Source organism: Oncorhynchus clarkii, chromosome 23 (genome assembly GCF_045791955.1).
Source record: "Oncorhynchus clarkii lewisi isolate Uvic-CL-2024 chromosome 23, UVic_Ocla_1.0, whole genome shotgun sequence".
Lineage (NCBI taxonomy): Eukaryota > Metazoa > Chordata > Actinopteri > Salmoniformes > Salmonidae > Oncorhynchus > Oncorhynchus clarkii.
This window is the reverse complement of record NC_092169.1, coordinates 27,850,460-27,875,776: the sequence shown is the minus strand read 5'-3', so window position 1 is coordinate 27,875,776 and position 25,317 is coordinate 27,850,460. Positions and strand designations below refer to the sequence as shown.

The following is a 25,317-nucleotide window of genomic DNA, read 5'->3' as shown; positions in this document are numbered from 1 at the left end:
TGGTGATTTATAGCTTCCTGTGCCAACCGGAAGTGCCATAATTGGTGTCTCAGGGGCTGTTTCAAAGGGTTAAAAAAGTCTGATCTGTCCAAAACTTCATATATGTGATTAGGCAACCCCCATGAACTGTAAATCAGTCATTTTTCCCCAAAAAAATCAAAGGAAAAAAAATCACACTAAAACACAACTTGAATGGAGGGACGTATTGGGGTGCGTAGAGACAGACAGTGGCTGCAATAGTTAGCTTTGTTCGAGCTAAAAAAGAACCGTCAGACCTAGAGTTCCGAAACTTTAGAAACCTGTTCTAGACCTCCGGTCGATGGTGCGTGGTGAGTTACGTGGCTCTAGACGGTTCTCGGACCGAGAAACAGCCTCGTACATTTGCAATACCTTCAATTCATTTTGACCATTACGAAAATGACGACGTTTAGAAAAGTCTCAGAGACGCAAGGCTAGGTGCATTGAAACCGGCTCGGCCCATAGAGACAGACCCCAACGTTTCTGTCCGATAGCTCGTTCAAGGACCCCGTAGCAAGGCATGGAAAAAAGTGGATTTTCAGCACCAATTAGGGTTTTTCTCGGACACCAAATGACCTATCGAGCCGAAACTCGGGATTCGGGGTCGCCTCACATAGGACTTCACATAATGTCCGAACTGGACCCGCAGCTAGAACGTAACTATGTGTTTTACCTTTTTATTATGTTTTAAACTAAAGGCGCTGTGAATTATGGGACTGCTCTGACATATGTGATAGTTGGCTTCTAAATGAGTAGTAAAAAGTGGGTTTGGTGTCATAATGACATCTAATTGACTGATGGACACTGACTTGCTAGTTGACTTTTGTGCATTTGCAATATGTTTAAACGGAGAGGGACCATCACCAAAATGGCATTCTGAAATCAACACAAAAAATGGCATCACCATAGTCTCCAGACTGTGCTGAGTTCAACGAGCTATCCCGCTTGACCGTAGCTCGCTCGGTCTAAGCGCAACGACCATTAGAAAAGTAGGCCCAAAATGAAGCCTGCCCCACAATGTCATTTGCTTTTGAGTGACAGTGAGAGAACCGTTAGGGTGAGAAGACAAATTCCACCACATGAATGTTCCTAAGGTCCTCCCGATCTGTACAAGCCTAACCTTGACCGTGTGGCATTAACCCTTAAGAGTAAAACAGTGTTTTTTGATCTCACAGATTACAGTGTCATCTCTCCCCATAGGAATACATTGCCTGCACCCCTAATTTCAACCTGAAGTCTATATGGGTTATGAATGCCGTATGAACCTGTCTTCGGTACCAGTCCATCAGGCCACTATGAGGTCTACCTGTGTTGATTCTGAGCTTCCTGGACCAACCGGAAGTGGTTAAAATGCCCCTAAAAGTGTTTACCCATACCCTGCCTGCAGTTTGACAGACATAGTGCATTCAACCCTGTGTAAATCAGTCAGTTCTTAACGTAAGGACTTAAAACTCAGGATTCTGTAACAGCATACCCCAATGAGGATATGTGTTGATTTGTAGCTTCCTGTGCCAACCGGAAGTGCCATAATTGGTGTCTCAGGGGCTGTTTTGAGGGGTTAAAAAAGTCTGATCTTTCCAAAACTTCATATGTGTGATTAGGCAACCCCCATGAACTGTAAATCAGTCATTTTTCCCCAAAAAAATCTAAGGAAAAAAAAATCACACTAAAACACACCTTGGATGGAGGGACGTATTGGGGTGCGTAGAGACAGACAGTGGCTGCAATAGTTAGCTTTGTTGGAGCTAAAAAAGAACCGTCAGACCTAGAGTTCCGAAACTTTAGAAACCTGTTCTAGACCTCCGGTCGATGGTGCGTGGTGAGTTACGTGGCTCTAGACGGTTCTCGGACCGAGAAACAGCCTTGTACATTTGCAATACCTTCAATTCATTTTGACCATTACGAAAATGACGACGTTTAGAAAAGTCTCAGAGACGCAAGGCTAGGTGCATTGAAACCGGCTCGGCCCATAGAGACAGACCCCAACGTTTCTGTCCGATAGCTCGTTCAAGGACCCCGTAGCAAGTCATGGAAAATAGTGGATTTTCAGCACCAATTAGGGTTTTTCTCGGACACCAAATGACCTATCGAGCCGAAACTTGGGATTCGGGGTCGCCTCAGCTAGGCCAACACATAACTTAAGAAATGGACCCGCAGCTAGAACGTAACTACGTGTTTTATGGTTTTTTTATGGTTTGAACCCAAGGCGTTGTGAATTTTGGGCCAGCTCTGAAGTATGTAATAGTTGGCTACTAAACGAGTTGGAAAAAGTGGGTTTGGTGTCAGTTTGTATCAGTTTGGTGTCAGAATGATATCTAATTGACTGATGGACTCTTGTCCACTTGACTCTTGTACATTTGCAATATGTTTAAACAGTGAGGTACCATCACCAAAAGCGACATTCTGAAATCAACCCTAACGAGCGATTGAGATGAACCAGAATCACTGCAAAGCCATCCCGAGTTCATCGGGCCAGTCAATTTCACATTCCTGCAGGATTTTTATAGCATGACCAATTCGTGATGGTACCGGCCCATTGAAACATATTGCAAATGCACAGTGACTTTGAAAAAGTAAGGAAACATAAACAAAAAAAATCCTTTTTTTTTTTTTTTGGGTGACCAGTTGCACGTGCATTTGCAATATGATTCTATAGTGAAAAAACATCACCAAATGCGACATTCTGAAATCAACCCAAACGAGCCATTGAGATGACCCAGAATCACTGCAAAGCCATCCCGAGTTCATCGGGCCAGTCAATTTCACATTCCTGCAGGATTTTTATAGCATGACAAATTCGTGATGGTACCTGCCCATTAAAACATATTGCAAATGCACAGTGACTTTGAAAAAGTAAGGAAAAATAAACAAAAAAAATCTAAAATTTTTGGGGGGATGACCAGTTGCACGTGCATTTGCAATATGATTCTATAGTGAAAAAACATATTGCAAATGCACAGTGACTTTGAAAAAGTAAGGAAACATAAACAAAAAAATTCTAAAAATTTTTTTGGGGGATGACCAGTTGCACGTGCATTTGCAATATGATTCTATAGTGAAAAAACATATTGCAAATGCACAGTGACTTTGAAAAAGTAAGGAAACATAGAATCAAATAATTTTTTTTTGGGTTACCAGTTGCACATTTCAGATCACCAGTTGCACATTTCAGATCACCAGTTGCACATTTCAGATCACCAGTTGCACGGAGGAAAATCGTTACTTTTGACTTTGACTTTTGACTTCCTATGACATCATATTGCAAATGGACAAAACATATGCCTTATGCACAAGTAAAACAAAAAAAATTATGATAATACAAGTTGACAAAGGTATAGTTTGAGCAAAGTATAGTTTGAATTTTGAGCATGACAAATTCGTGATGGTAAAACATATTGCAAATGCACAGTGACTTTGAAAAAGTAAGGAAACATAAACAAATGGACATAATGAAATCATAATTTTTTTTCCCCCGGTTACCAGTTGCACGCGCATTTGCAATATGATTCTATAGTGAAAAAACATATTGCAAATGGACATGATGAAATCAACACAACGAGTGATGGAAATGAACAACTATCACTGCCCGGCCGTCCCGAGTTCATCAGTTCAGTCAATTTTGGCCCCCAAAAAAATTGACTTTTGACTTTTGACTTCCTATGAAATCATATTGCAAATGGACAAATCATATTCCTTATGCACAAGTAAAAAAAATAAAATTATGATAATAACATTTTACAAAAGTATATTCATACACTTCTTACACATGATTAATTGTCTTAAAATCGAAACAATTTCGAAAAATGGTCCAGAAAGCACTTTTTTTCGTTTTTAAAGTTTTAAAAAAAAATCAAATTTTCGACTTTTGACTTCCTATGAAATCATATTCCAAATGGAGAAAACATATGCCTTATGCACTAGTAAAAAAAAAAAAAAAATGATAATAAAGTATGTTGATAAAGTTCTTATACATGTGTAATTGACATAAAAATTGAAAGAATTTTGAAAAACGGTCCAGAAAGCACTTTTTTAAGGATGTGTGAAGTTTTTTACCAAATTGACATTTTTGACTTTTGACTTTTGACTTCCTATGAAATCATATTGCAAATGGACAAAACATATGCCTTATGCGCATGTAATTAAAATAATAATAATTTGATATCAAAATTGGACAAAAGTATATTCATACAGTTCTTACACATGTGTAATTGACAAAAAAAGCGAAAGAATTTCGAAAAAAGGCCCAGAAAGCACTTTTTTAAGGGGTGAAAAAATTTTGAAAAAAATATCCTTTTTTCAAAATTTTTCTTTTGGATGTTGACTTGGGTTGCATTTCCAATATGAAAAACCCAGGTGGAGCGCACTCGCCCCCTGTTGGATTTTTGAGGTGTTACAATTGGCAATTGCCATATGGCATTTGCCATATACTTTGCACGAATCAACGCCGCTTTGGGTGGTATTGGACATCGTGTACATGGTTTGTCCAATGCCAATATCTTGACATTCATTTTTGTACAATTCAGGGGGGTATTCCCTTACAAATTCTAATCTAAGTGAGGGTGATGGAAATGCATTTGGCGCTTGATCTGCTTCTTTTCTATGGGTGGCACTGTGTGCTCTTTTCGAAGGATGGGTCCGGGGCTATGGGATCCGGGGGTTTGGGGGTGGTCTGCCGGACATTGGGATGACAATCCAACTCGGGATGAGCTGGTGGAATAGTGGGGACCAATTGGAGGTTTACTTAGTAGCAATGCAAATATGGTACAGCTATATAGACTCTCAATCATCATGTTACTTTTTAATGGTACGTTTACAAACATAAGTTTCGATTCTATTGTCCAAATAGATCATCAAGGTAGATAGATGGATTATTTTAAATATGTTATTGGACAAATAACATGTATGGCTTATATAAGGTCCAAATAATGATGATCCAAGCTTCTTTGAAAATATAAGAATTTATCAACTCTACAAGCAGCTCTTATTAGACTTATTATAGTGGGAGATTTTAAATATGGTTTTAAACACCTATGGACCGTAAAAGAAATCGCACTACAAACTATCACCCTCGGGCACTTCAGGAAATCATGAACGTCATGGATATATTGGAGTTAGTGGATATATGGAGGCTTAAATTAGAGGTCGACCGATTTTAATCGGAATAGCTGATTAACTTAGGGCCGATTTTGAAGTTTTCATAACAATCGCAAACCGGTATTTTTGGCCGCCAATTTTTTTTTTATATAAAAAAAATATATTATAATTATACCTTTTTTTAATTTAACTAGGCAAGTCAGTTAAGAACACGTTCTTATTTTCAATGACGGCCTAGGAGCGGTGGGTCAGCTCGGGGGATCCAATCTTGCAACCTTACAGTTAACTAGGCCAACGCAATAACAACCTGCCTCTTTCTTATTGCACTCCACAAGGAGACTGAATGCCTGTTACGCGAATGCGATAAGCCAAGGTAAGTTGCTAGCTAGCATTAAACTTATCTTAGAAAAAACAATCAATCATAATCACTAGTTAACTACACATGGTTGATGATATTACTAGATATTATCTAGCATGTCCTGCATTACATATAATCTGACGGAGCAAACAAGTATCTGACTGAGCGGTGGTAGGCAGAAGCAGGCGCGTAAACATTCATTCAAACAGCACTTTCGTGCATTTTGCCAGCAGCTCTTCGTTTTGCATCAAGCATTGTGCTGTTTATGCCTTCAGGCCTAACAACTCCCGAGATGAGGCTGGTGTAACCGAAGTGAAATGGCTAGCTAGTTAGCGCTCGCTAATAGCGTTTCAAACGTCACTCTGAGCCTTCTAGTAGTTGTTCCCCTGGCTCTGCATGGGTAACGCTGCTTCGATGGTGGCTGTTGTTGTTGTGTTGCTGGTTCGAGCCCAGGGAGGAGCGAGGAAAGGGACGGCAAACTGTTACACTGGCAATACTAAAGTGCCTATAAGAACATCCAATAGTCAAAGGTATATGAAATACAAATGGTATAGAGGGAAATAGTCCTATAATTCCTATAATAACTACAACCTAAAACTTCTTACCTGGGAATATTGAAGACTCATGTTAAAAGGAACCACCAGCTTATGTTCTGAGCAATGAACTGAAACGTTAGCGTTCTTACATGGCACATATTTCACTTTTACTTTCTTCTCCAACACTTTTGTTTTTGCATTATTTAAACCAAATTGAACATGTTTCATTATTTACTTGAGGCTAAATTGATTTTATTGATGTATTATATTAAATTAAAATAAGTGTTCATTCACTATTGTTGTAATTGTCATTATTACAAATACATTTTTTAAAATTGGCCGATTAATCGGTATCGGCTTTTTTAATCGGTATCGGCATTGAAAAAATTATCATCGGTCGACCTCTAGCTTAAATACCCCGACCTAGTGAGATAGGCTTAATCAAGCTAGTCATGTTGATTACTTTTTCATTCTCTCTGGCACCAATATTTTATGTTGATAGGGAGACAGAATGTGGTCTGATAATCACATAATTATATATATATTACTGGAGAACCGTGTGTGTGTGTGTTTGTGTATATAGCAAAATTATGTGATTATCAACACTAACTTTTGATATATATATATATATATATATATATATATATATATATATATTTCCACGTGGACGAGGATATTGGAAATGTAATCAAAGCCTACTGGATGATAACTTGTTTATAACTAGGACAGGATAATTTATAATTGACTTTTTCCAACTTAACATAGGTACAGCAGATCCCCTTTATTGTATGGGACACTTAAATGTGCCTTTAGAGGCCATGAAATTCAGTGCTCCTCTATAAAACAAAAGCAATTTAGATCAAGAGTCCATATTATCAAAGGAAATTGACATAGAAATGTTACCAAAAAATAGAGTCCCGCATGAATCACCGAATGATATTTTGAAAGAGGAAGTACTTTAAGAATGTTTCTGTTTCAGTCTCCTCAATCTCCACTAACCAAAGCTAATTGTATGGATTTTTTCCTATTAATAATGTAAAATTAACATTGTACAGAAAGACTCATGTGAAGGCCAAATTACAGAGGAGTAACCTCTTGATGCAATTAAAGCCTTTAAGTCCGGGAACTCCAGGGCTGGATAGCATACCAGTGGAAGTATACCAGATTTTTTTTATATACTCAGAAGACCATTATTAGCATTTTTTTTTTAACCAGTCCTATATTAATGGTAGATTATCAGACACGCAACAAGGTCTGATTTCATTATTACTGAAACAGGATCCAAGTGGTGTGTATATAAAAATCCAGTCCATTTAAAAAAAAATGGAGGCCTCTTACACTTCAGTGTTGTCATCCAAAAACTTTGCGCTAAATGCTTGGCACATAGAATTAAAAAGGTATTGTCAGATATTATTCATCCTAATCGGACAGGTTTTTTACATGGACGATACATTGGAGATAATGTAAGACAAGTACTGGAATACTATGAAATTTCGGGGACACCAGGCCTGGTTTTCATAGCTGATTTTGAAAAGGCTTTTGATAAAGTATGACTGGAGTTTATATATAAATGCCTATAATATTTCAATTTTGGAGCATTTCTTTTATAAAATGGGTTAAAGTTATGTATAGTAACCCTAGGTGTTAAATAGTAAATAATGACTACGTCTCAAAGTTTTAAACTGTCAAGAGGATTAAAACAAGGTTGTCCACTTTCGGCATATCTATATATTATTGCCATCAAAATGTTAGGTGTTAAAATTAGATCCAACAATAATATTAAGGGATAGAAATATGTGGCTTAAAAACAAAGGTGTCATTGTACGCTGATTCATGTTTTCTTTTAAAACCACAATTAGAATCCCTCCACATTCTCATAGAGGATCTAGATACTTTTGCTAACCTCTCTGGATTAAAACCAAATTATAACTAAGTATTGGATCACAAAAAAAATTAACTTTTACATTACTGTGTAGTTTACCAATAAAATGGTCTGACGGGGGGTTAAGACATACTCGGTATACATGTCCCGAAGGAACAAAAATTCTCACTCCAATACATTTTTATAGAAAGTTAGCAATAATAGATGAGATCTTGCTACCATGGAAAGGAAAATACCTGTGTTTGTGGGAAAAAATCACCCAGATTTTAACTCTAGATATCAGTGTACCTATTTGCTTATGGTTTTGCCTACACCTAGTGACCTGCCTCCTTTTAAATTATATTAACAAAAAATATTCCATTTTATTTGGAATGGCAAGCCAGACAAAATTAAAAGGGCCTATTTATATAACAAATATGAATTTAGAGGGCGGAAATGATCAAATATTAAAGCATTAGACCTCTCACTAAAAGCGACAGTCGTACAAAAGTTATACTTAAATCTGACATGGTTCTCCAGTAAATTGGAAGGAAAGTTTCACCCCATGTTCTAGAATGGCCCTTTTCCATTTATTCAGATTACAACTGCTTACTTTCAGTTGTTTGAAAACTAAATCATCTCCAAAATAGCTTTTTTTTTTTAAACAAACTTCAAAAAGTTGGTTGCAATTTCAGTTTAATCCACCTGAAAAGACAGAACAATTAATAATACAAATATTGTGGTTAAGTGTAAGGGGGGAGTAAGGAAGTTGTCTGCCGGCCCTACATTAAAGACCATAAATGGTTAAAGAAAATGTTGATAAATAAAAATGTATACCAATTTCATTTAAGGACCAAAAAATTGACAGCTGTGCCATATAAATTGCAAAATAGTTGGGAAGAGATTTCCGATGTACCTATTCCATGGCACATGGATTATGAATTGACACACAAAACAACGCCAGATTCAAAAATGTAAAATAAACTCAACTTTTTCAGGACCCTGTCTTTCAAAGATAATTCATAAAAATCCAAATAACTTCACAGATCTTCATTGTAAAGGGATTAAACACTGTTTCCCATGCTTGTTCAATGAACTATAAACAATTAATGAACTTGCACCTGTGGAATGGTTAAGACACTAACAGCTTATAGACAGTAGGCAATTAAGGTCACAGTTATGAAAACTTAGGACACTAAAGTGGCCTTTCTACTGACTCTGAACAACACCAAAAGAAAGATGCAATAAATTGCAATGTCCGTACTGTGATACACCTAATACAGCACTACAGGGAGACAGGACGGACAGCTGATCGTCCTCGCAGTGGCAGACCATGTGTAACAACACTTGCACAGGATTGGTATATCTGAAAATCACACCTGCGGGACAGGTACAGGATGGCAACAACTGCCCTAGTTACACCAGGAACTCGTAATCCCTCCATCAGCGCTCAGACTGTCCACAATAGGCTGAGAGAGGCTGGACTGAGGGATGGTAGGCCTGTTGTAAGGCAGGTCCTCACCAGACATCACTGGCAACAATGTCACCTATGGGTACAAACCCACCGTCGCTGGACAGACAGGACTGGCAAAAAGTGTTCTTCACTGACGAGTCGCGGTTTTGTCTCACCAGGGATGTCAGTCAATTAGCGTTTGTTGTCTAATGAAGGAGCGTTACACCGAGGCCTGCGCTCTGTAGCGGAATCGAGGTGGAGGGTCCGTCATGGTCTGTGGCGGTGTGTCACAGCATCATCGGACTGAGCTTGTTGTCATTGCAGGCAATCTCACCGCTGTGCGTTACAGGCAAGACATCCTCCTCCCTCATGTGGTACCCTTCCTGCAGGCTCATCCTGACATGACCCTCCAGCATGACAATGCCACCAGCCATACTGCTCATTCTGTGTGTGATTTCCTGCAAGACAGGAATGTCAGTGTTCTGCCATGGCCAGCGAAGAGCCCGGATCTCAATCCCATTGAGCACGTCTGGGACCTGTTGGATCGGAGGGTGAGGGATAAGACCATTCCCCCCCAAAAATGTCTGGGAACTTGCAGGTTCCTTTGGAAGAGTGGGGTAACATCTTACAGCAAGAACTGGCAAGTCTGGTGCAGTCCATGAGGTAGAAATGCAATGCACTACTTAGTATCTGGTGTGGCCACCAGCTGCATTGACTGTTACTTTTGATTTTGTTCAGGGACACATTATTCAATATCTGTTAGTCACATGTCTGTGAAACTTGTTTAGTTTGTCTGTTGTTGAATCTTATGTTCATACAAATATTTACAGAAGTTTGCTGAAAATAAACGCAGTGACAGTGAGAGGATTTTTTATTCATATGGGGGATGCAATCTTCCCAGCTCTGCAGATTTTGCTGTGAGGAGGCAGAGTTATTAGATCATTTATTTTGGTACTGTCCATATGTAGCTCGTTTTTGGTCACAGGTCCAGGAAAGGCTGAAAAATTGCAACATTTACCTAGAACTAACGCTGCAGATTGCAATACTGGGTGATTTGAAAAGTCAGTCAGTCAATAACATAATTATTATTGCAAAAAAAAAAATTCATTTACAATCTGTTGAAGCTATGAGAATATAAAGAAAGGTTCAGTACTTTTTGTGAAGCATCACAGCACAGTTGAGAATATTTGGCAAATAGAAATCCAAAATGGATGGTGTTAAGAGCTAGATTGGAGGGGTTGAATGGAGCTGAAGGGTGGGACTAATAACAAGATGACCAATGTAAAACATACGGGGTTTGTAAAATGTATGTAGGTTCAGAAATGTTGTGAAATAGTACAGTTACAAATAAAACAAAATATAACTATTGTAAAATAGATTGTCTGGGAAATGTGTATAAACTGAAAGTAGAAGCCTAAAGTGCTATTGATTGTTAGTTTACTCCATTTAGGGGAGGGGTGGTAGGGCTTGCGGGAAATAATTATAAAAAAGGTTTATTTATTTTATTTAAATATTATATATATATATATACACACACACTGCTCAAAACAATAAAGGGAACACTTAAAAAACACAATGTAACTCCAAGACAATCACACTTCTGTGAAATCAAACTGTCCACTTAGGAAGCAACACTGATTGACAATAAATTTCACATGCTGTTGTGCAAATGGAATAGACAACGGGTGGAAATTATAGGCATTTAGCAAGACACCCCCAATAAAGGAGTGGTTCTGCAGGTGGGGACCACAGACCACTTCTCAGTTCCTGTTCTTCCTGGCTGATGTTTTGGTCACTTTTGAATGCTGGCGGTGCTTTCAATCTAGTGGTAGCATGAGACGGAGTCTACAACCCACACAAGTGGCTCAAGTAGTGCAGCTCATCCAGGATGGCACATCAATGCGAGATGTGGCAAGAAGGTTTGCTGTGTCTGTCAGCGTAGTGTCCAGAGCATGGAGGCGCTACCAGGAGACAGGCCAGTACATCGGGAGACGTGGAGGCCGTAGGAGGGCAACAACCCAGCAGCAGGACCGCTACCTCCGCCTTTGTGCAAGGAGGAGCACTGCCAGAGCAATGCAAAATTACCTCCAGCAGGCCACAAATGTGCATGTGTCTGCTCAAACGGTCAGAAAAAGACTGTGAGGGTGGTATGAGGGCCCGACGTCCACAGGTGGGGGTTGTGCTTACAGCCCAACACCGTGCAGGACGTTTGGCATTTGCCAGAGAACACCAAGATTGGCAAATTCGCCACTGGCACCCTGTGCTCTTCACAGATGACAGCAGGTTCACACTGAGCACATGTGACAGTCTGGAGACACCGTGGAGGACGTTCTGCTGCCTGCAACATCCTCCAGCATGACCGGTTTGGCGGTGGGTCAGTCATGGTGTGGGGTGGCATTTCTTTGGGGGGCCGCACAGCCCCCACAGTATATATATACAGTGCCTTGCGTAGTATTCGGCCCCCTTGAACTTTGCGACCTTTTGCCACATTTCAGGCTTCAAACATAAAGATATAAAACTGTATTTTTTTGTGAAGAATCAACAACAATCATGAAGTGGAACGACATTTATTGGATATTTCAAACTTTTTTAACCATTTAAAAACGGAAAGATTGGGCGTGCAAAATTATTCAGCCCCCTTAAGTTAATACTTTGTAGCGCCACCTTTTGCTGCGGTTACAGCTGTAAGTCGCTTGGGGTATGTCTCTATCAGTTTTGCACATCGAGAGACTGACATTTTTTCCCATTCCTCCTTGCAAAACAGCTCGAGCTCAGTGAGGTTGGATGGAGAGCATTTGTGCACAGCAGTTTTCAGTTCTTTCCACATTCTCGATTGGATTCAGGTCTGGACTTTGACTTGGCCATTCTAACACCTGGATATGTTTATTTTTTGAACCATTCCATTGTAGATTTTGCTTTATGTTTTGGATCATTGTCTTGTTGGAAGACAAATCTCCGTCCCAGTCTCAGGTCTTTTGCAGACTCCATCAGGTTTTCTTCCAGAATGGTCCTGTATTTGGCTCCATCCATCTTCCCATCAATTTTAACCATCTTCCCTGTCCCTGCTGAAGAAAAGCAGGCCCAAACCATGATGCTGCCACCACCATGTTTGACAGTGGGTATGGTGTTCAGGGTGATGAGCTGTGTTGCTTTTACGCCAAACATAACGTTTTGCATTGTTGCCAAAAAGTTCAATTTTGGTTTCATCTGACCAGAGCACCTTCTTCCACATGTTTGGTGTGTCTCCCAGGTGGCTTGTGGCAAACTTTAATCGACACTTTTTATGGATATCTTTAAGAAATGGCTTTCTTCTTGCCACTCTTCCATAAAGGCCAGATTTGTGCAATATACGACTGATTGTTGTCCTATGGACAGAGTCTCCCACCTCAGCTGTAGATCTCTGCAGTTCATTCAGAGTGATCATGGGCCTCTTGGCTGCATCTCTGATCAGTCTTCTCCTTGTATGAGCTGAAAGTTTAGAGGGACGGCCAGGTCTTGGTAGATTTGCAGTGGTCTGATACTCCTTCCATTTCAATATTATCGCTTGCACAGTGCTCCTTGGGATGTTTAAAGCTTGGGAAATCTTTTTGTATCCAAATCCGGCTTTAAACTTCTTCACAACAGTATCTCGGACCTGCCTGGTGTGTTCCTTGTTCTTCATGATGCTCTCTGCGCTTTTAACGGACCTCTGAGACTATCCCAGTGCAGGTGCATTTATACGGAAACTTGATTACACACAGGTGGATTGTATTTAACATCATTAGTCATTTAGGTCAACATTGGATCATTCAGAGATCCTCACTGAACTTCTGGAGAGAGTTTGCTGCACTGAAAGTAAAGGGGCTGAATAATTTTGCACGCCCAATTTTTCAGTTTTTGATTTGTTAAAAAAGTTTGAAATATCGTTCCACTTCATGATTGGATTTCGTTGATTCTTCACAAAAAAATATAGTTTTATATCTTTGTTTGAAGCCTGAAATGTGGCAAAAGGTCGCAAAGTTCAAGGGGGCCGAATACTTTCACAAGGCACTGTATGTAATACAGCCACCATCCGCTGGGATTTTGTGCTGTATCCTCACCATTTCTCTCCGATATAATTACAAATAATTTGTTGACTGAAAATTGACCAAGAAGCCCAAACATATATTTGACTAACACAATAATTTCAAACCTTGCTTACATTTGTATACGTTAACGTGTCTTTCTATTATGTATGGAAATACTTGAGCAGATTTCTTAAATTAAAATCACTTGGCGCAGATTTCCTGGTATTTTTACTCTTTAATAAAGGTGGTTCTGATCCTGAATGCTGATTGGTTAAAACCGCATTCCAGCCCGTGTTTATTCCACAAGTTACCACCAGCTAAATCTACTGCATTAAAATGCCTATTTACCTCCATCTGACTTTGCAATCCACTGGCTCATCAGTCCAGCCAGGCAATTGTATTTATAAAGCCCTTCTTACATCAGCTGATGTCACAAAGTGCTGTACAGAAACCCAGCCTAAAACCCCAATTTATTAACTTGATCTCTACTGTAAAAAGCATCTAGACATCATCTCACATTTCTTTTAGACTTGTTTCAGTATTCAAATTCGATCTCCAGCTGTAATATAATGAACGTTTCAGGATGAGACAGACTGGCAGGCAGCATTTCTCAGCCTGTCGAAATCAGGAATCAGCTGGCAGCATTTTATGTATTTATATACAGTACCAGTCAAGAGTTTGGACACTTACTTATTCAAGGGTTTTAATTTATTTTGACTATTTACTAAGTGTGCAAAGCTGCCATCGAGGCAAAGGGTGGCTACTTTGAAGAATCTCAATTATCAAATGTATTTTGATTTTTTGACTTTTTTTGGTTACTACATGATACCAAATGTATTTCATAGTTTTGATGTATTCACTATTATTCTACAATGTAGAAAATAGTAAAGGAAAAAAAAAATGGAATGACTAGGTGACAACTTTTGACTGGTACTGTATGTGTGTATATGTTTGTATGTATACACACACACACATAGTTTAGGTCGGAAGTTTACATACACTTAGGTTGGAGTCATTAAAACTTATTGTTCAACTCCACAAATTTCTTGTTAACAAACTATGGTTTTGGCAAGTCTATTAGGACATCTACTTCTTGCTTGACAAGTAATTTTTCCAACAATTGTTTACAGACACATTATTTCACTGTATCACATTTCCAGTGGCTTAGAAGTTTACATACAATAAGTTGACTGTGCCTTTAAACAGCTTGGACAATTCCTGAAACTGATGTTATGGCTTTAGAAGATTCTGATGTGCTGCAGGAGGGACTGGTGCACTTCACAAAATAGATGGCATCACTAGGAAATTATGTGGATATATTGAAGCAACATCTCCATACATCAGTCATGAAGTTAAAGCGTGGTCGCAAATGGGTCTTCCAAATGAACAATGACCCCACACATACTTCCAAAGTTGTGGCAAAATGGCTTGAGGACAAAGTCATGGTATTAGAGTGGGAATCACAAAGCCCTGACCTCGATCCTAGAGAATTTGTGATCAGAACTGAATTAGTGTGTGCGAGCAAGGGGGCCTACAATCCTGACTCTGTTACACCAGCTCTCAGGAGGAATGGGCCAAAATTCACCCAACTTATTGTGGGAAGCTTGTGGAAGGCTATCCAAAACGTTTGACCCAAGTTAAACAAATTTAAAGGCAATGCTACCAAATACAAATTGAGTGTATGTAAACTTATGATCCACTGGGAATGTGATGAAAGAAATAAAAGCGGAAATAAATCACTCTACTATTATTCTGACATTTCCCATTCTTAAAATAAAGTGGTCATCTTAACTGACAGGGAATTTTTACTTGGATTAAATGTCAGGAAAATTGAAAAACTGAGTTTTTAAATGTATTTGGCTACGGTGTATGTAAACTTCCGACTTCAATTGTATATACCGGGTCAGTTCCAATACCATATTTACATTGTGCAGGGATACTGGCGAGATGGAGGTAGATATGTATGTAAGGTGACTAGGCATCGGGATATAAGATAAACAGAGTAACAGCAGCTTGTAGGTGTGCGTGTGTGGAGAGTCAGTATAAAAGTATGTGCATATTATGTGTGAGTGAGGAGATGATGGTGTGTGTAGGGTCCTGTGAGTGTGCAATACTAAAAGGTCAATAAAGATCCAAGGTTAACTCAATCTGTGTAGCTATTTTTCAGTCTTAGTCCTTGGGGATGTAAGCTGTTCAAGAGCCTGTTGGTGCCAGACTTGATGTAACGGTACCGCTTGCCATGTGGAAGCAGAGAGAATAGTCTATGGGTTGGGGGTTGGAGTTAACGATTTTCCGAGCCTTCCTTTCACATCGCCTGATATTGATGTCCTGGATGGCAAGGAGCTCGGCCCAAGTGATGTACTAGGCTGTCCGTACTACCCTTTGTAGAGCCATTCAATCAAGGGCGGCGCTATTGCCATACCAGGCAGTGATGCACCCTGTCAAGGTGTTCTCAATGGTACAGCTGTAGAACTTTTTGAGGATTTGAGAATCCATGCCAAACTTTTTCAACCTCCTGATGGGGAAGAGGCGCGATCTTGTGTGTTTTGACCATTTGAAGTTTTTTGTGATTTGGACACCGAGGAACTTGAAGCTTTTGACCTGCTCCACTGCAGCCATGTTATCAAATGTATTTATGAAGCCCTTTTTAAATCCGCAGATGTAACAGAGTGCTTTATACAGAAACCCAGTCTAAAACCCTTAACAGCAAGCAATGTAGATGTAGAAGCACAGTTGCTAGGAAATACTCCCTAGAAAGGCAGGAACCTAGGAAGAAACCTTGTAGAGGGACAAGGCTCTGAGGGGTGGCCAGTCCTCTTCTGGCTGTACGGGGTGGAGATAAGAGTACATGGCCATTAAGGCCAGATCGTTCCTCAAGATGTTCAAACCTTCATACATGACCAGCAGGGTCAAATAATAATTTGTGTTTGTAGAGGGTGCCACAGGTCAGCACCTCAGGAGTAAATGTCAGTTGGCTTTTCATAGCCAAGCATTCAGAAGTGGAGAGAGGTAGAGAGACTAAAACAGCAGGTTCGGGACAAGGTAGCACGTCCGGTGAACAGTTCAGGGTTGCATAGCCGCAGGCAGAACAGGTGATGTGGATGGGGCCGTACTCGCCCTCCCATTTCCCGTAGTCCACAATCAGCTCCTTGGTCTTACTGACTTTGAGGGAGAGGTTGTTGCTCTGGCACAGCACTGCCAGGTCACTGACCACCTCCCTGTAGGCTGACTCATCGTCGTTGGTGATCATGCCTACCACCATCGAGTCGTCAGCAAACTTGATGATGGTGTTGGAGTTGTGCGTAGCCACGTAGTCGTGGGTGAACAGGGTGTACAGGAGGGGGCTAAGCACACACCCCTGTGTTGAGGGTCAGCGTGGCGGAGGTGATGCCTTTCCTCACCATCTGGCATCTGCTCAGTCTCAATGTCAACAGTGAAGAGGCGACTCCGAGATGCTGGCCTTCTAGGCAGGGTTGCAAAGAAAATAACAGACCAATAAAAATAAAATAATTAAGATGGACAAAAGAACACAAACACTGGACAGAGGACCAGCATCCCGAGAGTCACCTATTCACTGTTGACGTTTGGTGTTTTGCGGGTACTATTTAATGAAGCTACCAGTTGAGGACTTGGAGAGGTGTCTTTTTCTCAAACTAGACACTAATGTATTTGTCCTCTTGCTCGGTTGTGCACCGGGGCCTCCCACTCTTTCTATTCTGGTTAGAGCCAGTTTGCACTGTTCTGTGAAGGGAGTATTACACAGCGTTGTATGAGATCTTCAGTTTCTTGGCAATTTCTTGCATGGAATAGCCTTAATTTCTCAGAAAAATAATAGTTTCAGAAGAAAGTTATTTGTTTCTGGACATTTTGAGCCTGTATTCGAACTGGTGCTCCAGATACTCAACTAGTCTAAAGGCCAGTTAAAGGGGTTAACATTTATTTTTTTTATTTTTTTATCCCCAATTTCGTGGTATCCAATTAGTAGTAGTTACTGTCTTGTCTCATCGCTGCAACTCCTGTACGGACTCGGGAGAGGTGAAGGTTGAGAGCCATGCGTCCTCCGAAATGCAACCCAACCAAGCTTCTTGACACAGCGCACATCCAACCCGGAAGCCAGCTGCACCAATGTGTCGGAGGAAACACTATACCTAGCGACCTGGTCAGCGTGCACTGCACCCGGTCCGCCACAGGAGTCGCTGGTGTGCGATGAGACAAGGATATCCCTGCCGGCCAAACCCTTCCTAACCCGGACGCTGGGCCAATTGTGCGTCGCCCCATGAGCCTCCCGGTCGGCTGCGGCAGAGCCTGGGTTCAAACCCAGAATCTCTGGTGGCACAGTTAGCACTGCAATGCAGTGCCTTAGACCACTGTGCCACCTGGGAAGAAGGCCAGTTTTATTGCTTCTTTAATCAGCACAACCATTTTCAGCTGTGTTAACATAATTGCAAAATGGTTTTCTAATGATCAATTAGCCTTCTAAAGTGAAACTTGGATTAGCTAACACAACGTGCCATTGGAACATAGAAGTGATGGTCCTGATAATGGGCCTCTGTACGCTTATGTATAAACTCCGTAATAAATCTGCTGTTTCCAGCTACAATAGTCATTTACAACATTAACAATGTCTACACTGTATTTCTGATCAATTTGATGTTATTTTAATGGACAAAAGAGTTGATTTTCTTTCAAAAACAAGGACATTTCTAAGTGATCCCAAACTTTTGAACTGTAGTGTAGGTAATTTTTTTTTTTTTGACATTTACAAGTGAATGTGAACAAGAGACATTGTGCAAATTAACAAAAGGTTGATGCATGCTTGTTTGACGGAAGAACTGTACTGGCCCTGGAGCAGCATGTGTACACACTGTGTGGAGTCTGGAATTGCTAGGGCAACGGGCCTGCCTGCTCTGCTCAGAAAAGAGGAGGGAGGAGCAGACAGAGATTAGAAAAAACACAAGGAAATCAAGATAGCAGTGGCAGCTGTACAGATTTCAGATGGCAGAACGCTAGCGGTACATAATGCCCCGTCTCAATTCAGCCAATTACGTCGATAACTAGCAAATTAAACTTCGGGATTAACGCAGAATTCTGTGTTTTTCGCTTAAGAATTATATTTCTGTGTTTTGTAAACCTAGATCTAAAATGCTTTTTATTGTAATTTCTGCTCGACATTCACGAACAGGCATTCGATCAGCAGACATCAGTGCTGGACTGATGTGTAGCTACATTTCTCCGGTACTTTTCGATGTAGCCTGCTTTTCTCAGGTAAAATACAAGATTTACTTTTAGCAAAACATTGGCTACATTCTTTCTATGATAAGCATTAGAAATGTGATGGCTATGCATTGTTTTTGCAACAACAAAAAATGCCCTTGCTTCATTTTCTTTTGTGGCTGCCAGCCAAATAGCATTGCACTTCTCTTGTAATCTGATGAAAATGAAGTTATTTTCTGCCAAATGTGTTGCACTAATGTATTTTCTGTGAAGGAAAACTATAGTTGCACGCCCCGATCACTCAATTGAAGCACTCGATTGACGCTTGATCGTTTTTCAATATAAAACGCAGGTGAAATTGTTTCAAACGCAGATTTTTGGAAGGTCTGCTTTTTGAAAATGTCGATTTCTGAACTCTAAACGGGTCTACAGACAATATGCAAACAGGGCCGACGGCGCGTAGCGCAGCGTTGCAATGCCGTTTTTCGTCACAAAAGGGGCAACTCTTTGTAATACGCTCTGTCATTCAACACAGTTTTTTTCCTACCTGGAAATTGAGACCCGAAGTATCATTCCTTATAAAGACGAAGAGATGGACGTTTATTTTGAGGTTTGCTAAGCGCCATTGTCTGTCCAGTTTGGAGGAGTGTCTGTGTGAGCTGTTGAGACGATACGAGAATCTTTACAACCCTTCAATGCGGTTGTATTTGGACACGCAAGCAAAAGACGATAGGTGGAGAGAGAGAGAAATCATGACATTTGAACACCGATATCAAAGGAACACGGAGAAAGATTCGGTACTGGTATGTTCGTAATCTGAAAAGTGTGAAGGAGACTAGGAGTGCGGCCTTAGCAAAGACTGATCTGGCCTGATGTGACTTGGGGTCTTTGGCTTTTCTTATATCCCAGGAGGTTTTCATTATGCAATCCAGCTAGTAGTGTGCAATAAGGATTTTAATGATTCCTTTGCCCTCGTGGATCTGGCTGATTGTTTGAGTCATATGAAAATGCCAAATAAGTGCTATGATTAAGAATAGGCCTATAGGCTAATCTGAGGGCCTGTAAGAGAAACACAGCAGGCAGGGCTCTTGAGGATTCTATAGTTTCTTAAAATGGGCATTCAAATTATGCTCAGATTATAGTGTTTTGGAAATTATGGGGGAAACCACCTGAGTGCAAATTGTAGTCGCTTAATTCCCTAATTTGGAGTTGGAGGACGGAAGAATTTAGGGTCACATCCATAATCTTCTGAACCTACATGGTGCCTCATAAACAACCTGTTGAACACACTTTTGATTTGATGGCTGACTACGTGGCCTTCGGCTCCTATGCTCTTCCTCGTGTTGTTCTGTCTCTCATTCATGTTTTCTCTGTTTGATAGAATTCCTGTGTAAGGAATCTCCAAGAGTTCACATCCACTTTGAACGTGTGGACATTAAGGAAATTCCTCCGGAGTCTGTGTTTTTCCGTGGGTGGCTGCACAAGCGATTTGAGATCAAGGACCAGTGAGTATCCTCTTACTTACCCCCTCTCTCTAATCCTGTCTGACATTACGACACTGACCAACCTGCTATACACAATTTCCACGTGTAGGCCAAGGTTCAGTTCATGTTAGGAAAATGAATCAGATCTATTGCCACCACTTAAAATGGTGGACTGCAATGTTAATTTTAAGGATGTTAGAGCTGGTCTGTTTTGATTGCTCATTCAATCATATGAGTGCCCTGACTACACAATAAAAGTGTGCACATGTAACAGTATAACTTTAGACCGTCCCCTCGCCCATACTCGGGCGCGAACCAGGGACCCTCTGCACACATCAACAACAGTCACCCTCGAAGCATCGTTACCCATCGCTCCACAAAAGCCGCGGCACTTGCAGAGCAAGGGGAACTACTACTTCAAGGTCTCAGAGCAAGTGACGTCACCGATTGAAATGCTATTTAGCGCGCACCGCTAACTAAGCTAGCCGTTTCACATCCGTTACACACAGAATATCCAGGTTTATGGGAAAATCTGATTGGAGGAGTCCGGACTTCTTGGTTATTCTCATTTGATGGCGTGAATTTTTCAACCATAATTTCTGGAAGATCTCGGAATTAGCGAATATTTGCAAACCTAGAACTGACAATTACAGTTATAAATTGGTATGATTGGCTAATTTTATACTCAAACTGGGGATATGTGTTAACTCTAAAATGAACCTTCTCTTTATCCACAGGATGTTGACTACTTTCTATGAGTCTGAGGATCCAGACAAAAAAGGCAAATTCCCTGGAGAAGGTCAAAGGTCCCATCTGAGTATTATGAAGACGTTGCCATCGCTGCTATTTTTTGGGGGGCTAACACTGCCAATGCTGATGACGGAGTCTGGCAGGAAACTCTATGTCCGAACCTGGGTGTATGGGACTCTGTTGGGATGGCTCTGGGTGAATGTTAGTCCATAGGAAGCTTGTGGTGGTCATCATGCCATCTGCTCTGGGTATGGAAAGACCTTGCCCTTTCACTCACCCATCAAGAAGGTGAGTGTGTTTTTTTTTTTTCAAACAAAGCACTTGTTGCTGTTAAGGTTTATGGGCTTCTACAATTCTGTCCAAATGTATGGCTCATTTCCTAACTAAACAGCTGTAAGAGAGATTGGGGGAGAGAAGCAGTTTTGTTTCTTGTGCTGCTTGTTTCTTGCTCTATTGTTGTGTGCATCAGAACTTGCATCCAGATAAGGTGAGAAAAATATAAATGGGGTATGTTGAAATGAGGCATATTTCTTTCTTGAATTTCCCCCTTTATCTCAGCCATAAAGTATGACTCGATAGATTTCTTCCCTAAACCCTTTAGGCCTGTTACATAATAAATGTAGCCAATTCTGTACTTTTGCATGTCCAGTGTCCAGCATCCCTTTTCAACATGATGTAATCTTTCATTAGTTGACTAGAGTTAGAGTTCAGCTCTCTGTTTGAGATGTTATGCTGCGCTCATGTGCTCTTGGAATTATTGACATCTCGGGACATAGAAACTCCCCAAAAGCTCCCAGAATGTTCAGAACTGAGTTTACAACATCCAAAAACGTTCTTTGAGTTTCCAAGTAGTAAATAGGAGTGGGGAGTTCACATGTAACAATAACATGTATCATACTCTGAGTCTGAGCTTTCCAGTAAGCTAGCTTCGAGTTTACTATTCTAAGAAGCATGTGAACCCAGCATTAGAGAATAGATTTAATATTCAGTACTCATTAAAAAAGAGTGATTAGTGTTTATCCAATTGATTGATATGTTCATGAGGGTGATGTAGGGTTTAGGTCTTTAGTGATGGTTACTTAGCCATACATGTTTAATGTTCTCTTTTTTTAATGCCAAGTTCCAAGGTGTCTGCTGTATTTGTTTTACTTGTTTGAGTTGTTGCAAAAGTTCCACAAATTGTTGCCAAACTAGATACAAGTGCAGGGGTATCGAATAGGTATTTTAGGCGGAACAACACGTCTGTAATCAGGTCTGCTCTACCTGAAAAACCAATATTGTATTGTCTTTTGTAGTTGACCTAAAGATTGCAAGTGTACTACATTTTCATTAGATTTTCTAAAACAAATTCTGTTGGTACAGCTTGTTATTCAGAGGAAGTTTTGTGTACAATTCCTTTATGCCATGTTATAGATTACATAAGGGATATGGATAGCTATGTATTGAGAAGGCCAACTGTAGAGGATCCCCATATATAATTAATATTTCTTTGTATACAAAGCCAACTGCATAATATGCATCACTATAACAAAAACATACTATTTCCATTGTTTTTCATAATATAAACATGACTTTTTATATTCTTAGCTTATTTATTAAAGGACTCTTCCGATAAGGATTTAATTAGGCAGTGGTAATAGCAACTGCCACGCCAAGGCCTCGCTTACTTATCCTTCCTTTAATAACAATGTGTAACGACAAATCAGTTAAAACGTTACTTCATTAAATTTGTTTAATTCTGTCAATTTGATTAAAAAAGCAAACAAGCTGATTGTAAATAATAAAACAATTATTGTAGAAACTATTCTGTCAATTGTCCACAGAAATGTATGCCTTCTGTAGGAGTTAGTCAGTCCTTGGCTTCGCTTCTACTGAGGACGCCATGTAATGACTGTACTGGGACTCCCTCTACTGGACAGCACTTGAACTGTTCTGCACACCACAGTTTATGTTCAGTTTACAGTCTTCAGTTTTTTATTTTTTTATTTTATTTAACCTTTATTTAACTAGGCAAGTCAGTTAAGAACTAATTCTTATTTACATTAATGGCCTACCTGGGTGACACTGGGCCAATTGTGCGCTGCTCTATGGGACTCCCAATCACGACCGGTTGTAATACACCCTGGAATTGAACTAGGGTCTGTAGTGACGCCTCTAGCACTGAGATGCAGTGCCTTAGACTGCTGCGCCACAGTTCATGAGCTTTTGGTGGGCAGTAGTATATGCTGGAATATTTTTGTTTTAAAGCACTTGATTTTGAGAAACTTGTGGAATTTCTAAAGTAATGTTTTAATATTTTAAATGTTTTGTGGTAAATAAAGTACCTCTTGGTGTTTCATCAAGCTAAGAGGAGGTTTTTTTTCTTCAATGTCCATGTCTTTTTCATACACTGGCGCAAAGCTCCAAGTCTCTATTGTATTCTGTTATTACTTGACAGCATGATAACGTATCATGCTTTTGTATGTCACTGGTCAAAAAATAAATCCTGGCTACCAAACGCACCCACATGCAGTGCTGTTTGAAATGTCTACCAAATGGCTTTGTATAAAAAGTTCAGAATCACAAATGTTACTATTCAGCTCGGTTCCAATGGTATATTGTTCACTTTGAAGTTTGTTTCAAGTCTACTTTGAAATTCAGGTATTTTCTTTAAAATTGTCAAATGTGTTTATTTTCTGATATGTACATGGATAGACTGTATTGCTGAAATGTTGTGGTACTGACCTTCTACCGCTGCCATCGCTACAGATCAAACATTCCTAAAAAAAAAATATGGAATGAAAATTGAAGGCTCTGAAGTTTATAATCTTTGCATGTTGATTGAATAGATTTCTATTTTTTTATGTTAATTTGAAAATGTCCCTCTAAAACTATCTAATGCACTGCTTAGAACGTTCAGAAGATTGTGCTGCTCTTATGCCTTACCTTTAATACTTGTTAATGCAGTGCAGCCAAAGAGACATACTTATGTACTTCGACCTTATGTACTCACCTTTACCCTATAGCACATAACTGAACCTGATCAGAAACCATTAACTTGTTCAGTGATGATTCAAGCATGCTTGTGTTCATTTGTGTTTTTGAGACTTTAGTAATAAAGGAATGACATTCAAAATAATTTGGATTATTTTTTAGTTGGTTGAAAACTGGTTGAATGAGAAGGGTGCAGTCAATAACCTGACTATTCATCAGTCAACATAGTACCTGTTGGGTGATTGGTTGAGCCTTCTTGAGGGTGTGACTTCACAGATGCTCTACAGAGCCATCTGTTTAGCTAGCTCGTGCCGCCGGTATGAGCAGTTAGCACCTTCTGAACGACTTGGGAAACCAGCTTCATCACCAAATTAATTGGGAAATAAATAAGTCTCACCAGCTAGGTACTCATTTATTTTGGTTTCACTGTCCGATCATTCAAAAAACGATCCCTTGTTATTTTGACCTTTACACAAACTGGTATGTGTTGCTTGACATGAGCAAGTTAACCCAAATGTATCAAATAGGCAGTGGTGATTTTAGCTTGTAAATCTTGGTGGGGCAAAAAAATAAGTGGGATGCATGCCAGCAAAGCCACTAAACAATACATTAATTGCATTATAACATTGACAGTGTCCACAAACGGCCTACATAAAGCTGTCCCAACATCTTACCGCTACACCTGGCTATCAGCGGAGCCTTATCTGGCAGCGAAACAGTTCAATTCAGCCTCATTTATTGCCTTTAAAAAAAACAGCTGATATGGCTGACTTGTTTAAACAAATGTGGTTTCTAATGAAAATTGAGATGTACAAACTATGGAATAAGGGAACAACAAGCGGATAAGAGGCAGTTCATAATTTTGTTTAAGCCATTAAGCGAGCTAGGACGGACATAGTCAATAACTATTTGTTTAGCACTTTTGAAATGTACAGCGACAGAATTCAGAACATGGGCCGTTCTTAGTGTTCTCCCTTTACACCAAGTAGGATAAATAAAGGGGGCATATAAGCAGACAATGACAGCTCTTACAATATTCGATGATTACATTTCTCTAAAACAAGCTATAGGCTACGTCCCCACCAAGTTAGAACAGTAAGTGAAATTAAGGTTAATGGACCAAATTATTAAGGTGAGGCACATGGACTAGTAACATCTTACTACTACACAACATACAGTTAGTATTACTTTCTTAGCTACAGTATACATATCTCCCTGGCATATTACATAATTTATGCAGTGGCATACAATGCATTTTTGGACTCACCTTGTTGTGCTGTGCTCGCTTTGAGGACAATACTGTGCCACCGACACGGCAAGCTACCAAAACCTGTGGACTCTCCTTCACCTCAGCCAATGCGAGTAAAACATTTAAACGTGTTAACCATCGCAAGGCTGCCAGCCCAGACGGCATCCCTAGCCGTGTCCTCAGAGCATGCGCAGACCAGCTGGCTGGTGTGTTTCCGGACATATTCAATCAATTCCTATCCCTGTCTGCTGTTCCCACATGCTTCAAGAGGGCAACCATTG

The 25,317-nt window shown here is 40.1% G+C and overlaps 1 pseudogene; it reads left to right on the top strand.

Moving 5' to 3' along the window:
* LOC139381110 (1-acyl-sn-glycerol-3-phosphate acyltransferase epsilon-like) overlaps positions 1-23,923 on the top strand; it is a 60,157-nt pseudogene extending 36,234 nt beyond the window's left edge.
* Positions 23,924-25,317: the final 1,394 nt, after the last annotated feature.